The sequence below is a fragment of the Eleutherodactylus coqui genome, chromosome 4 (genome assembly GCF_035609145.1).
Source record: "Eleutherodactylus coqui strain aEleCoq1 chromosome 4, aEleCoq1.hap1, whole genome shotgun sequence".
NCBI lineage: Eukaryota > Metazoa > Chordata > Amphibia > Anura > Eleutherodactylidae > Eleutherodactylus > Eleutherodactylus coqui.
Window position 1 is genome coordinate 72,507,496 of NC_089840.1, and position 17,607 is coordinate 72,525,102.

Here is a 17,607-nt window from a genome sequence, read left to right on the forward strand (position 1 = left end):
CTCATCTCTAGTTGTAACATAAAAGAAAACGTGTCAACGTTTGAGTATTGTAGCCATCAGAAAACAATTGTTTCACCTGCAAAACTTCATGACCATTACAATCATCTGCGCAGTTTTGCATCAAAAGTATGCTGCCAAGACAGGGGACGCCAACAGCCCGCAGCGTGACTACTTACAGCACTCGGAGACAAAGATGGGCAGCAGCAAGAAGGGCAGACCCCAGAGGCGTCCTTCAACTCTATTCAGGACCTCCACGGGACGCAGTTTGGACGCATTTATCTTCGGCGGGCAGCGGAGCGGGAAGCGTCAAAATGGCGCCGGCGGCAGCCGGGAGGAGCTACGCGAACAGAGCGCTACCCCACAGCAGCCAGCAGCGAACAAGGACCCAGCTAAACCTCTCACTGTGGCTCCCACTGAAGACCGCAGCAGGGGAGAGAGCGGAGAACGGACCCAGGAGACCGGCGGCAGGGCATCCGACCCCACCACCAGGGACTCCACATGGTGCGGCGCGGTCATCACAGTAGGGGGAGCGGCGCAACTCACCGGCGGTGGGGAAGGTGAAAACGGAGGTAGGATGCAGGGGACAGGGAGGGGACCACAGCTGCCTCAAAGCCTCCTTACTCGGCTTCCAAGGGACTCACCCCAACAACAGAAAGAGATGCAGGTCCCCCCCAGCACACCTGAATTGCTCCCGCTAGTACTCACTAGCACACAAAATGGCGGCCCCTGCCCCTCACCACCCCGTCCTCATTTGCTGGACCCTCAGCTCTGTAGCCCTGACTCAGCATCTAAAGAGTCTCCCCTCACCCCAGCCGGAGGTTTAAGCGGTAATATGAAAGGCACACAAAGGGGCAGTGGACACTTATCAATCTGCCCCCACCCCACGGTGGTAGCACAAGCCATCGAGGGCACAAGTGGACTATCACCATTACCCCACCAAGCTATGGTAGCTGGAGACGGGGATCATGCCCTAGCTCACAGTACAAGGGCACTGTCCCCAACCTTGAACATGGGACTGGAGCACTCACAAGCCATACCTTCCTCGCCCGAAGATGAGTTCAATTTCACACGGGAGACACAGGCAACAAATGCAAATAAGTTCCCAATAAATAAAGCCACGATTAGAGGCAGAAACATTGAGGTGCTACAGAAAGGAGAAGATATAGCGGGTAGCTCATACACTCCCAACACATTCCCTCCTCGGCAAGGCAGCCATGACTATACGATAGCTGAGTTTCGTGAGCTGCACACTCAGCTGCAATCCATTCCTACCAGAGAAGATATGGAGGCATATGTCTTACGACTAGAATCAGCATACAAATCTGAGATCTGCTCGGTGTGCCAAGAGGTTCGTCATCTGGGAGAGAGGGTATCAACGACCGAAGGCGATGTAGCATCCCTAGCAGACAGAGCAAAGAGCCACGAATATACCCTAGCCATGGTATCCCACCAGCTACATTTCCTAATGGACTCCCTAGATGACATCGAGAACAGGGGTCGTAGGAACAATATCCCAATCAGGGGTCTCCCTGAGGACATTGAGCCTTCAAGAATCGAAACGACTGTATGAAGCATCTTTAACGACCTACGGAAAGCCACTCCTGATACACCTCTAAAAATGGACAGATGTCACAGGGCTTTGGGGCCACGACCAAGAGATCCTGACAGACCACACGACATTGTGTGCAGAGTACACAAATTCCAGCTGAAGGAAGCCATAATGAGAGGTGCCCGTGAACGACGAGACATACTATACGAGGGAACACGACTCCAAATTTTGCTGGACTTATCTAGATTTACACTGGCAAAACAGAGGGCTCTCTGTCCCTTGTTGGAAGAACTTCGGCGCAGAGAGATCGCTTATAGCTGGGGGTTCCCCTTTCGCCTCCAGGTCTGATACAGAGGAACCATGAGAGAATTAAGACACCCAGAAGAGCTACCGGCTTTCTGCGAGATACGTAATATACCGACCCCAGACATCCTGGGTTGGCCAATCCTACCTTCGCTGGCCAAGAATGAACGACCTCAACAGCCATACAGGGGAACTAGAGGGAGGAGAAGACGCCGAGAGGGACGCGATGGCGCACGCTCGCCACCAGACCCCCCACGTGGCTGATCCAGGCTAAAAGGTCTCTATCAATGCCCTTGCTATACAGGTTTCATAGGCTGCCAGCATAATGTTACTGAAAATTCTTAACTAATGGTTCTCCAATTCGTTGCATATTGATTGTTGTCGTTGCGCTGTGGGCTCGGAGTGCCTTCCGGGGTGGTCTGACCGCCGTTGGAAAGCACGTTCCAGACCGGGGGGCCCAAGACAGACATTAGGTCGTCTGACGGGCGATTACTAACTTTTTCTTTTTTATCCTCCTCCACTGCGTTTTAGTTTTTTCTCTCTTTATCTCATTTTTGTCAGGGACCCAGGCGTCATCCCCACCTGAGGGGGGGGGGGGGGGAATTGGATCCCATCTGATAATCAGACGGTCCCTTAGTAGGACCGCTGATTCCATAACTCGGAGATAACTGTACATTACCGTGTGAGTTGCTAGTTATGTGTTTCCCCCTTCCCGTCTTGTGCCTATTTCCCCCTTTTCCTTTTTTTCTCTCTTAGTCTCCTAACGCTCCTCTAACCGAGTCTCGGGTGGCTGATTTCCCTCTATTGGGCCCATCCTTTTCTCGTGGCCCTCGCAAAAAAGAAGCCAGATACTGTACCAATTGCACAAACTGAAATCACATGTTTTATTTCTGCAGGAGACACACTTCCGCACAGGACACGTCCCGACCATGAGAGATTGGCGTTTTATAGCATGGTACCACAGCACGAACCCCACCAATAAATCGAGAGGAGTGTCAATTGCGATACACAGAGCGGTCCCGCACGAGGTCCTAGACTCAGAGCTAGACCCGGAGGGGTGATTTGTCTTTCCGAAGGTCCGAATGTGGGGTAAACTCTTCCCCCTTGCGGCGTGGTACCTCCCCAATCAGAGTCCTGCACAAGCGGGTAGAGCTATACTGAATAGACTGACAGGTTTTGCTGAGGGGGTGATAGTACTGGGGGGCGACTTTAACTTCCCACTATACCCGGAACGGGACTGCTGAGCAGTGCGGGCATCAGTCTCAGCTACGCAGCTTCGTATGTTTCATAATGCCCTTAGACGGCTCCAGTTAGAGGATGTTTGGCGGGTGACCCACCCCACAGAACGAGACTACTCGTATTTCTCTCCTGCTCACCAATCCCACAGCTGCATTGATCTTATAGTCACAAGTCACCATGCTCTGACCTGGAACCCGGAGGCATCTATTGGATCAGCAATCTGGTCAGATCACGCACCAGTCCTCCTCACCCTAACAGTCCCAGGGGCCTTGGAGAGACCGTGGTCGTGGAGATTGAACGATAATCTCTTGAAGGGCACTGTGTGCTGTGCAGAGGTACGAAGCACCATTGAGAACTTTCTGGCTGACCACTCTGCAGACCCAACTCCTAAACCGGTCCAATGGGAGGCGCTTAAATGCGTTTTGAGGGGGGTGATTATCAAACACGGGGCGCGTCTGAAACGGAAAAAGCGGCCAAAATTAGCTCCCTGTTAGGAAAAATAGCAAACTTGGAGAAGGCCTTCCATCAATCAAGAAACTTATCTACGCAAAACGAATTACTGAACGCTGGGGAAGAACTGCGACACCTCCTAGACCAGAAATAGCTATGCCTTAGGGACAACTTGAAGCGATACTCCTACGAACACGCTAACAAATGCGGGCACTTGCTAGCACGTTTCCTCCATAATAAAGCTAGCTCAGCATTTGTCCCTCACGTAGCGGATGGTACAGGTCAAAAGAAGCACAACCCTAGGGAAATAACAGAGGCCTTCAGGGCCTATTACCACGACCTTTATAACATACTGGGTCAACTGGCTGATATGACTCCCGCCGCCCAGAGAGCTAAGATAGAGGCTTATATACAGAGGACGGCCCTCCCGGGTATCCCAGGAGAGGCCAAAGAGTTCCTGGACTCTGAATTCTCAGTGGAGGAAGTCAATGAAGCCATTAAGTCCTCACTGGCGGGGAAGGCTCGGGCCTCGGGCTCGGGCCCGGACGGGTTTACTCCCCGTTTTTTCAAACAATTCCGAGAGATTCTCACCCCAATCTTAAAAGAGACATTTAACCAAATCTCACCTTCGGCCCCGTTCCCTCCACAGTCGCTCATGGCCCACATCACGGTGCTCCCCAAACCTGGCAAGGATGCCGGTCTATGCTCTAGCTACTGCCCCATATCACTTCTTAATATTGATGTTAAGCTGTTCTCTAAGATACTGGCGAACAGATTGGCTCCCATCCTCCCATCCCATATCCACAACGACCAAGTAGGCTTCATAAAGGGACGGGAGGCTATAGATAACACCAGTAAAACTCTCCTCCTGATATCCCAGGCCCAGCGCTTGCCACAGCCATTTGGTCTCCTCTCAATTGACGCCGAAAAAGGCCTTCGATCGCGTAAGCTGGGAATTCCTGGATGCTTCATTGACGCACTTGGGTATAGGTCCACGCTTTCGGAGCTGAACTATGGCGCTGTATGGGAACCCATCGGCGTGGATCCGAGTGAATGGCCTCCTGTCCGACCCGGTACCTATCAGGAACGGGACGAGACAGGGATGCCCCTTATCCCCCCTTTTGTACGCCATCGTCATGGAACACCTGGCTGTGGCATTGCGAAGTAACCCAGATGTGAGGGGTGTGCAGGTTGGGGACCAGTCCTGTAAGACAGTTCTTTACGCGGATGACCTTCTACTATTTATATCTCAGCCCCGTATCACATTCCCAGCAATCCTACAGGAATTCGCCCACTTCGGCTACATGAGCAACTTCAAGGTAAACTTGCATAAGTCTGAGGCCTTGAATATCTCGCTCTCCCCTAGCGAAGTAGCCCATCTAGCTGACCAGTTCAACTTTAAATGGCGCTCAACCTCCATACAATACCTGGGGGTGCACATAGCAGTGGACCCGACATCATTATATCATCTTAATTATGTTCCCCTACTAGAAAAAGTAACTAAAGAATTGAAGGGATATGCCACTAAACAGTTAAGCTGGTTTAGGCGGATAAATGTCCTAAAAATGGACATGACCCCAAAGTTCCTCTACCTCTTTCAGGCCTTACCAATTAAGATACCAGTACAGTACTTCAAACAGATCCATCAACTATTCCGTAGATTTGTATGGGGAGGGAGAAACAGCCGCATAAGCTATCGAACCATGACACGCCTAAAATCCAGGGGAGGGGTAGGCCTTCCAGATCTTAAATTGTACTACTCAGCGACAGTCCTTACTAGGCTGGTAGACTGGCAACACCACTTAGCCTCAAAACAATGGGTGGGATTGGAGGCAACACTAATCTGGCCCCACATGAGACTACTGCCTTGGATCAAGAAGGAGGATAGACCAATAGACCTTCCCCACACCCCGTTAAACTGAACTGTTTAGAAGTATGGGACAGATCGACGAATAAAGGGGAGGTAGTAGTCCTTCAGTGTAACCCGGCATTCCCACCAAGCTGGGATAGAAGGAATTTTCTGGGCTACAGGGAGACGGAGGACATCCGATGGTGTCAGATTCTGGGCGCTGGGGGACTCCCATCCTTCAATGAGTTACAAAGGTCCAGACCCGAGCAGAGATTGCTATGGATGGAGTACCTTCAGCTATCCTCATTTTGGAGAACCCAGCTGGGGTCATGTAATTTTGGGGGACCCCCTGAGCCCATTGAGGAACTGATCTTAAAAGCCGAGCCTCCGACCCGGCTCCTCTCTCGAATTTATAGAATCATCCTGGACGGGCTTATGCGGGGCTTGCCAGGCTATGTCGGGGAATGGGAGAGGGAGCTTTCAGTGGAGCTGCAGGACTCTGATTGGGAAAAGGCCTTCACATTCGCACACAAGCTACCCCTGGCCTGCGCTGCACAAGAAAAAAATTTTAAACTCCTCTCCAGGTGGTACAGTTGCCCAGATGTACTCCATCACATATTTCCCTCAATCCCAGACGATTGCTGGAGGTGCGGGTCCGAGTGGGGTACCATGCTGCACATATGGTGGGATTGCTCACTCATCCAGCCTTTCTGGAAGAAAGTTTTTGAGCTATATAAGGGTGCATCGCGCTGCGCAGAGGAGGTCACCCCCCAACTAGCCCTACTGTCAATTATCCGAGGCCCATACGCTGCCATCAAAAAGGGGCTATTACGACACTTCCTTACGGCAGCCAGGGTGGTCATACCACGCCACTGGCGCAGTTATTCGGCTCCATCAGTCCTAGAATTCATTTAAGCACTAAACCATGTAATGTACATGGAGGAACTGGGCGACGAAGGAGCGGAGGTCCCCAGACTGACTGATCGAGCCTGGGTGCAATAGAATATGTACCGTGACTCACCACAATTCCAACTAGCGGTGGGGTGGTGATGGGATAGGCCATAGGGGGCATTCGGAGCAAGTCTCCAGCCTCAGTCTTAACCAGATAAACTAATAACAGAACGATCCTCGATGGGCCCCCTTCACCTGCCCCTATACTACCTCCTTCTCTACTGGAATTTCTCCTTCTCTCTTGTCCCTATATTCTAATCTCCCTTAGTTACTTCTTATGTTAATTTGTTTACCTCAAAGTTGGCCAGTAACGTATACATATGCGAGCCTAATATGTTATACGAAAGCGTTGGTTACGAGGGCCAAGTGCCATACATTAACAGTTCATGAAAGACTCCCTCAGGACTCTATGAGAAGGACTTTCAAACGAAGTTACAGTTTATGCAGCTGTAGTGACATCTGTCCTCAAAAATCTTAATCGCAAGCGGCGGTCCTGCAAGACCAGCCATAAAATAGATGCCACTCCTTTTTTTTTTTTTCTTTCTTTAATGTCTACTCTGTTTATATAATTAATATGTAAAATTTAAATAAAAACATATTAAACAAAAAAAATTATGCTGCCACTTAATTTTAAAAAATGCAGTGGCCAATGAGATGCAATATTACCCATTTTTAGATACATATGTATTGCTTAGCTTTTGTCCATTCTTCAGATGTGGATGGGACAGCTATTCTCCACCATTGTTTTTTGGGATTTTTTTATGCCATTGAACAGGTTGCTTTAGCAGGATGTAGCATTAGCATTGCTGTGGTACTTTGTCTCTCCCTAACTAAGTGACTGACAGTCACTTAGGTGAGTTAAGTCTTCCCATTGTTCCCCCCATTCATATCAATACACAGCTGACAGCCTGAGTGACTCGGAGATTCAACAACTGCAATCAGACAAAGGAAAATTAATAATTGGAATTATGTTTCATCTGAGAGGTTTACCCCGAAACTAGTCATATCTCCAGAATTGGGTGACGAGATTGAATCCAATGCATTAACTCCCATTGTTGTGTAATTTCAGGAACATGTAGAATCACATACCTGCTGAACTAATCTTCTATATAGATAATGATAATGATAATGATATAAATATGGCAGCCATAGCTCTCCTCCAAGAGACATATGGCCAGAATATTGAACTGGAATATGTACATACACGCAGCCGGCCTCTCCCTGATGTCGCAGGGGGGAAAGGTTAGAAGTGCGGCTTGGAGAGCTTTTACGACTGTGGGGGCATATATCTCAAATGGTCAAACTCTGAAGCTTGAAACATCTACAATTTCTTCTGATGCAGTCAATAGTGATATATAAAGACTTGCTTTTTGTCATTATGATTAACCCCTTAGTGACGGCACAATAGTGTTTTTACGTCCTGCTGTTGCAGGACGTGTATGGAGGGAGATAGCGCCGCTATCTCCCTCCATACAGTGCGGGCATCAGCTGTTTATTACAGCTGACACCCGCGGGCAATGGAGAAACACGTTGCCTATATTGTGAAGCTGTCTGGAATAAAATAATATTTCTCTTAAACTTTGGATTCCTGGCTTTGGCGTGCTGTCTTGTGTTTCCTTGACCATATAATAAGGCATATGAAGGGGCTGATTTAAAAATATGCACTTATTTAGGGTATAGTCACACGGAGCAGAAATGGCATGACAGAGAACCTGAAGAGTACATTTGATGACATCATGTCCCCAACTGATTTATGTGAATTTGTTGCTGGATTTACATATTCATCAGAAAGGGTTTTTTTTTCTTTGCTATTCACTAATTACCACATTTTCAATTAAAAACTACTGGCTAGATAAAAAATGTGCACAATTTTTCAGTCAGGGCTTCACACAGATCTTTTCCCATCTGATATCCCTTCGATCGAGGATAGTGAAGGAGTTAAAGGGGTTTTCCAGCTTTAAACTATTGATGGCCTATCCTCAGGGTAAGCCATCAATAGTACAGCAGTGGGGGTCTGCTGCATGGGAACCCCACCAATCAGCTGTTCATTGAGCCAATGCGCTGGTGCACTAAGCTGATTTCTGCAGGAAATGGACAGTTCCTTTCCCACTGCAGTGGCTTGGCTTAGTATTACAGGCAAAGTTCCCATTCATTTTAATGGAAACTTTGCCTGTAATATCATATATTAAAGGGAATGTCCAGCTTTAAACTAGGGTAAGCTATCAATAGTAGAAAAGCAGGGGTCCCTGGCCAGGGTTCACTCTGATCAGTTGTTCACCAGGCTAATGTGCTCATGCATATAGCTAATTTCTGCAGGAAACAGACAACTTTGTTCCCACTGCAGTGGCTTGGCTTAGTATTACAGGCAAAGTTCCCATTCATTTTAATGGAAACTTTGCCTGTAATATCATGCCAAGCCACTGCAGTGGGAACAAAGTTGTCTGTTTCCTGCAGAAATTAGCTATATGCATGAGAACATTAGCCTGGTGAACAACTGATCAGAGTGAACCCTGGCCAGGGACCCCTGCTTTTCTACTATTGATAGCTTACCCTAGTTTAAAGCTGGACATTCCCTTTAATATATGCAGCTCTAGTAGTATAAAGTATTTAATGGGTTAATGTGAGCTTTTCTTGTAGTTTAGGTACTGAAGGGGTCAATGCCAATATGCCTTTGCGACTGGTGTCCGAGATTGTGGAAACTGGTTGTTTTATGCTATTTCCATAACTCCTATAGGAGTAAACAGGAGGCATGGAAATAGTGTAGCACAGTAAGCTATGTTGTTTCTGTAGTTTGGTACAAGTGGCCACTGCAGAGACTCTGGTATTCCCATCTCAGCTCTGTTTGAGATAGGAATACCTCTTTAAGAGGATTTTTCAACTTTTTTTTTTTTACCACTTCCTGCTGCAGCCCTTTTATCATTTTATTATCACCCGCTGTGTATGTAGTGGGTTTGGCTCCCAGGCCTGCTTCTTAGACAGACACCCGACGTGTGCCGTATATGTATGGTGCACGTCTCTGGAAGAGGTCAAACACCAGGCAATTGTGCAAAATGATAAAAGAACATGTACTAACTGCCTTTTTGTTTGAGAGTTGGGAGAATTCTGAGTTTTGCCATGCGGCCCCATGAGTTCTATGGATGCCCCTACATATAATGTAAGTAATTTATAACACTCTGTCACGTTAAGAGTTTCTTATGTTTACTGCCCCCTTGTCGGGTTCAATGATACCCCCGCCACCTATGATAAAAGCCAGCATTTTTTTCATTAAAATACCATTTTGCAGTACAACCCCACATGGATCATTGCCTTATAGTTTGACATCTTTGATGACATGCAATTCCTGATATATCATAGGATGCAGTAGTACAAGGCATGAGAAACCAGAGTAAGCACCATCATGAGTTCCTGGTGTTTGAAGCCACAGACGCAGCCACATTAAAGTCTAGTGTGTTGCTTTACGTAGGGTTAATAATCAGAATCATATGTGGGGGTGCGCCCAGAGCCCCTAGATGGTGTATAGCATATGTGCAACATGAGTCAGGTGATAAATATGTTCCAAAGTACTAAAACAATCTGAAACTGTAGAGTCGTAAATCAACTGGCTGTGTTTCATGAAAATGTTTGACAACAAGATGGCAACGCAACTTTTTTAAGGCATTAGTACATAAAAAGGGCAGAACAATAAAGTCATAAGTAGATAATATTTACCATGCTATGTTAAATAGGATTATAAACATTGCATTCCTTCACTAAGAGCACCCGTGGGACCAGTGAGGAAAATGCTTTATTCAGCAGAATGCCTGAATAGAAATTGTTTCCATAAGTAAGACTGTAGACTTGGGCTTTAAGTGTTTTTGACCCACGACGCTGAACTCCGAGAAGCATTTGCTAGAAGAAGATCTGTTGATGTGTTTTCTATTTGTACAACGTTTCAATGTCATATATGTGCTGTGTGCAATATTAGACTGCAATATACTGTGTTGAAGTCCAATTCTGTAGCTGTAAATCTAAAGCTAACTTGAGAATGGAGAGTTCACTGAAAGAATATTAAACTTTATTATTTTTATATGTAGCGTAACTAAATCTGATGACTCCAACATTAGTTAATTAGGCATGCCGTAAAATTGTAATTGATAGAGGCCTAATCGCTCAACATCAGCTTAGTAGCCCTATAACTTATAGACGACTCGCCATGGGATAAAGTCAGTGAGACTGGGTGCATAGTAAATGAATAAGCCACTTATACCCATATTCTTTAGATCAACTGACAGTTATTCCTGCCAACTCCCTAACATACATGTAAGGGCTCCTGCCCATGGATTGAAGTCAATGAAAGCCGTTCGGTCCGCGGCCCTTCTGCAATGACATTGCAGAAAGATCGTGCATTCCACGTCATCGCTTAGCTGGAAAAACAGTAGCTTCAAGAAAAAAAAAAATCTGTACTGCGCATGTCCAATGGTGAGCCGTGTGGACCATGTGCAGTACAGAAGAAAATGAAACTAACCAAGTACACGCGCATTCAGAATCCAGCTCTGCAGTGTGCAGGGGGCCTAAGTGGAAGGGGGTACGCTTTATCTTGGTTTAATGATAATGTGTTGTTTTTTTCGGCAAACAGAACTGTGGCTTTAAGAGGGGGTGGGTACGGAGGAACAGAGCTGAGCAGGAAGTAGTTCGGAGAGGTGTTTGGCGCAGGACAAAGGTTGAAGCAGGAGCCTCTCCTGATGTACTGTAGTGTCGCAGATACAGTCTTAAAGATGGTTCCCTCTGGGAGAAAGAAATGCAACCATTGAGAAGATTGCAGAGTATGCAAAGAGCTGCTATGTGGATAGAGGAAGAAGGGAGTCTCTCCTGGTTTATGCTACAGGGCTGTAGTAATTGTCTTATGGGCAGTTTTCCTCCACTGGGAAAGCAGTGTTGAATAGTGAAGTCCCTTCCAAGTGGTTCCTTCATTTCCTTCTCTCCAATGACACTAAACTTGCACCAGCAGGGCAGGAAGACAGTCATCCCCAATCATCTGGGCTTGGAGTTATTGCAAGTATCCCACACTAACCGACATACAAACTGTTTAGTGAAACAATTATTGTTTATTGCTGATCCTGGTAAGCCGAGCTAGAACTCTGCTTAACAACCATAATGAGAGACTGAGATATCTCAGTTTACTGGGTCACAAGTTAGCATTTTCCTGTTTTACAGTTGATAAAGCATTGTTTGTTCAGCAGTGGCAACTCTTGGGCTTTATGTCCGTCAGGCTGACATTGATCTGGAAATTCAGGAAAGTCCCGAATCTATTGGCTGCAGTACCTTACACATGAACTGCTAAGTATGCATGCTTTTTTAAATGAGGAGAGGAATCCTGCCAGAATCCTCTGAAGTCACTGCCATTTACATTAGATCATCGGCCAGTCCCACAGAAATTTGCGGTTTCTTCCAATTTACCTCTGATGTATATGGACACCTTAATACTTTTTGAATGGGGTTTGCCAGCAAAGGAACCACCCTTTTTAGCAGCTATCTAGAATCATAGAATGGTAGAGTTGGAAGGGACCTCCAGGGTCATCGGGTCCAACCCCCTGCTCAGTGCAGGATTTACTAAATCATCCTAGACAGATGTCTGTCCAGCCTTTGTTTGAAGACTTCTATGAAAGAGAATTCACAACCTTCCATGGCACCCTGTTCCACTCATTCATCACCCTCACTTTTAGAAAGTTTTCTCTAATATCTAATCTGTGTCTCCTCCCTTTCAGTTTCCTCTCATTGATTCTAGCCTTTCCCTGTGCAAGTGAGAATAGGGCTGATCCCTCTGCACTGTGACAGCCCTTCAGATATTTGTAGACAGTTATTAAGTCTCCTCTCAGCCGTCTTTTTTGTAAGCTAAGCATTCCCAGATCCTTTAACCGTTCCTCATAGGACATGGTTTGCAGACCGCTCAACATCCAGGTAACTCTTCTCTGAACCTGCTCTAGTTTGTCTATGTCTTTTTTTAAATTGGGGAGCCCAGAACTGGACAAAGTATTCCAGATGAGATCTGAATACTCTGACTTTAAAATGACAACAACCCAACCAATACCGTGTTTCCCTGAAAATAAGACACTTTCTTATATTAATTTTTGCCTCAAAAGAGACACAGTGACTTATTTTCGGGGAGTGTCTAATAATAACATCATTGAATGGCTGTGATTGGTTAATCGAGCACCGGCTCTCATTGGCTGACGTGGCGCTTGATTAACCAATCAGAGCATTAGCTTGCTGGAGGCAGGGTATTCTAGCCACGCTTCCAGGAAGAACTGCTCTGTCAGCGTGAAGGAGGACACAGCAGCCTGCAGAGGGACCTGAACGCCAGCTGCTATGTGAGTATTGTTTTTTCTTTTTTTTACATGTAGCTTAGCTAGTGTCACGTTTCAGTCAGCACATAGTTAATTATTTTCCAGCACACCTAGTTTCTGTAGGTTCTATCCAGACTAGCCAGGGTTAACAGCTCCAGTGCTTTCTAGTCTAGGTTAATTAGTCCTGCTAGTGTCTGAGAGGTGTGGCTGGTGATTGACATTTCTGTCAGCCAATCAGCTTCTTCCTTTTCCCTATAAGATCCAGCTCTTGCTGCCTAGGAGTTGCTGATTAATTTCCAGTGATCCCTGAGCAGTCAGCCTGAGTGTGTCTGGCTCTGGTGCTTTGGTTTGTTCCCTGTTTGTTTATTGTTTGTCTGTACTTGTTCTATTTCTTTCCGTGCACTGTACCCCATGTGTTCAGAGCTCTCTGGTGGGGATTGGTAGTGGCCTAGGTACGAGTGTGGGTCCGCACCTGTTGGAAGTGATCGGCCCGCCGATTAGGCAGGGCTCCCTCCCGGGGAAGGGGTTTGCCGGGAAAGAATTTCCCTTAGTTTATTTTGCATTTTCGTTGCACTGTCGAGATATACAGACCTTCACCTTCCTGCAGAGATGCTCCCTGTCTGTTCTGCATTTAGCCACCTGTACCAGTGCTTTCCCGAGTCCGTCTTGGCTGCCCCCCGTACCCTGTTCATGTTGGCAGTCCAGGACGAACGTGACATATTAATCGAACCATATACATTGTGCTAGACACAGTATGGATGCAGTTCAAGCACTTACTAGTCAGGTTAGTGCCATGTCTGTACAGGATCCAACGTGAGCTCTGGTTCAGCAAGTGCTAGCATTATCGCAGCAAATGGCAGACATTATGCAGCAGCTGTCTGCCATTAAGTCTTTGCCTGCAGCATCTGACTTGTCTGCACAATCTGAACCAAGGCTTGAGCTACTAGACCGTTTTTTTGGTAAATGTAGCGATTTTATTTTCGTGAAGCTTGCAAATTATACTTTCGTTTAAGGCCAGTTTCCTCAGGGAATGAGACCTAGCGTGTGGGGATAGTCATTTCCCGGTTACAGGGAGACCCTTAGGCCTGGGCATTTTCCCTTTCTGTCTCACCTGCTCTGTCTTTAGTTGACAGTTTTTTCTCAGCTCTAGGCTTGCTCTATGATCCGGATCATGTGACCCTCGCTGAAAGTAAAACCCGCATGATACTACAAGGCAATCGCCCTGTTGAGGACTACTATGAGGAATTTTGGCACTGGGCAAATGAAACCCAGTGGAAGAATCCAGCTTTGAGAAGCCAGTTTTGTTTTGGTCTGTCATGCAGGGTGAAGAATGCAATGGTTCAGTATGCTACACCTATGGTAGCATGTTGGAGGATGCCATGGCTTTGGCGATTAGGATTGATCGCCGTCTGCGGGAAACAATGTTTAAATCTCCTTCCTCATCGTCTATGCTCTCTGAAGAGGTTGCGGATGAACCTATGGAGATAGGGGCAGTTTCTATCAATAAAGCACGTAGGGATATTTGTCTACAGAAAGGTTTGTGTTTTTATTGTGGGTGAAATGGGCACTTTATTCGCAGTTGTCCAGGGAGATCCAGGAATAAGCAACCATTTATTCAGCGGGATCCACAAGTTGTTTGGCTGGCTAAGTCCAGGCAAAACGACTCTGCTGAGGTAATTTCAGATAATAACATCATATCTGCTAGTGTTTGGATAGCGGGTCAAACATTATTGTGATAAATTCTCAGTTTGCCCTAAAAGCGGGTCTGAAGATAGAGACTCTCCCTAAACCAATTTCAGTTACCACTGTAGACTCGTCCGCATTACGTTTGAGACACATTGTTCTGGACATACGTTTAAGGGTTGGGCAGTTTCATGTAGAAACTATATCTTTGTATATGAGGGCCTGCCTTCTGATATAATTTTTGGATTACCCTGGCTTAAGATTCATAACCCGCTTGTAAACTGGGTTTTTAATAAGATTTATGGGTGGGGAACCCATTGTCTAACCAGATGTATTCCTGCAAATACCCCATGTTAGGGACTATTAGCCCCTCATCCCGGTTCCGGGAAAAGTAATGATTTTTTTTCTTACTTTTTGCACAACACCTGGCATGATATACATATTTTTTGGTTCCCTTCTGGCTTAGTACACTCATTCATTAGAGACTATTGCAACTGAAGCCAATTGTGTAAGGCGCAATAGTTCTGTTCAAGTATGTTCTTGCTCATTATTGTGACAGTTATGTGTTTATTTCAGGCCCGTATGGATAAGTCCTGTAAGATGTTTTCGTCCATTGGAGGAGTTGACATTAGAGATGAGTGAACGTACTCGTCCGAGCTTGATACTCTTTTGAGTATTAGCGTGTTCGAGATGCTTGTTACTCGTGACGAGTACCACGCGATGTTCGAGTTACTTTCACTTTCATCTCTGAGACGTTAGCGCGCTTTTCTGGCCAATAGAAAGACAGGGAAGGCATTACAACTTCCCGCTGCGACGTTCAAGCCCTATACCACCCCCCTGCAGTGAGTGGCTGGCGAGATCAGGTGTCACCCTGTGAGGGTATATATATATATATATATATATATATATATTGCCATATGTGTTTTTTATGCTTTTATACCTATATGCAAGTTTTATTCAATTCCAAATGAGAAAAAACTTAAACGTCGCCTTACATCAGATATGCCAAGGCTTTGCAAGAGATGTCCTAGAAATTCAGAGAAAACCACCGAACCAGACGCAAGGACGCATGTACTTGGCTGTTTTCCCAGAAGCCCATATCAAGATGTTCAAATGTACATGACTGTTATATGATTTTCACGGTCTCAGGCCAGAAAACCGGACTGCCCATATATGGTTATAAGCCCATCACCCCTTGGTGGTGAGAGGGCAGAGGGTATAAGATCTCATGTAATCTGTAATAAAGTGCGCAGTTTTTTTCTCCCGTGTGAGGAGCTAGACCAGACTCCTGTGTGTGGTGTCTCTTCTTACGGCCGGCAACGGGGCAAGTGGGGTGGGCCCGATTGGTGTTGCACTTAGAATTTTAACCCTCATAAATGGCGCAACCAACTGGGGCGGTAAAATCGGAGCTTACAGCGCAATTCACCCGGATCCACGCTACTGAGAAACCGTCCTACTGCAAACCGAGCCTGATCAACTCACAAGAACTCCAGGTAAGACAAACATATATTTATGTTGTGTTTTACGCTGGGAGTCTTGCAGCAGGACTGACTATCTGTGGTTTGTGACCGGACGGGTTGGGTTAAGAGTTCTACACGGTAACTCGTGTGGGCTCCGGGTTTGCCGTCATGGACCACTGACCGTGATATGCGCACCAATGGCTCACCCAGAAACTAGTCTGTAGTTTATTTGTACTTTGAAGTCCGTAGTGTTTTAGCGATAGTGGAGATTGTTTGTTGTATCTGCAGAATTTTTTTCCTCTTACTTTTCATTTGGTCTCACAGATGAAGGAACCCTCCGTTCGAGTTTATTTAGTCGTTAATGGTTTAGAGGAGAGGGAAGCACTCTGTAAGACAGGTCCCATTGACGAAGGAACCCTCCGTTTTCGGTTAGTTTAGTAGTTAATGGTTTAGCTGAGGAGAGGGATGTACTCTTTGGGACTGGTTCCATAAGAAGAAGATGCCTTCAGTTGTATTGCCATATATAAGGGGCTGACAATTCGGGTCAGAAGGATTCACTCTATGGAGCGTGTTATTATTATTATTGTTGTTCTAATATGCGTAAGATCTTATTAAAGAAGATAGAGCCCCTCAAGGGCTGCCGCCGTGTGGATGAATTTGTAGAATGTAAGAAAAATCTAATGAAAATGTGTGACACCGACCCGCACGGTAGATTACAAAATGGTGTCTGGGAGGAGGTCTTTAGGACCGAGAGGTGCCTTGGAAGACCAAGGTTTGCTAGAGAGAGAGAGAGACAGTCAGAGTAAGTTAAGTATGTACACATTATTTGTTTAAGAAAGTGTCCGTAAGTGAAATGTTGAAAAGTACAGTAAGTGATCAAGAGGGCGTCAGGAGAGTGTCTATTGAAGGTTATATTGGCAGTTAGGTAGGGGAGAGAAGTACAATGCACGTGATTTGTTGGCAAAGAAAGGAAAAAAAGTGTATAATACAAGATAGATAATAGATAATATGTATAATCCATACTAGGTGGGTATATGTGTGTGTGTATATATATATATATACTGTATGTGCAAATAGTTAACAGCTTGCTCTTAGGGGAGAAGAGGTTGTTGACATATAGCTGCGAGTCTCTGTGTAGCCTTCCAAGGTCAGGAAGATAACAGCGAGAGAGAAAATACAATAACATCCTTGGTTAATATCTTGGCTTGCTTGCAATGAATTGAAATGAATTTAATTAGTTATACTGTCTTAGTAGGCAGGGAAATATAGTAATTTCTAATATATATTCTTACTTATACAGGGGTTGAAAATGAATGTTGCAAGGTCCCAGCATATGTGTTAATTATGATTTCAAATGTTTTTTCAATAGTTTAAGCTAAAACTTATTTCAGTCTGTGTTTCATAGTCGCGGAGAGATAAGAGATTTGTTTTGAAAAAGTGGGGGCTTTCAGAATTCACTACAAATTCAGGGTCACAGATTCTAAAACACTTCAGCGTTTAATACAGCATATAATAGCTTCAGTAGATAAGAAATATAGAATATTTCAGTCACTCAGCAAACTTTTTCACATAATTTGTCAAAGATAGCGCTCATTCACAATCTCATCTCAATAGAATTATGTACTTTATAAAATTAAAAGCACTCACCTCAATGTTTTTCAACTGATGTATGTATGTTTGCCAAACTTTTTTTGTCCGTGCATCTGTATGGACTGGTACACCTTTAAAGGGGGGTGATGGAGCAGACTTGAGAGCATGGATGGATGGGAGTTGGTGACCCGTGTTTGAGCTGTGGTGGAA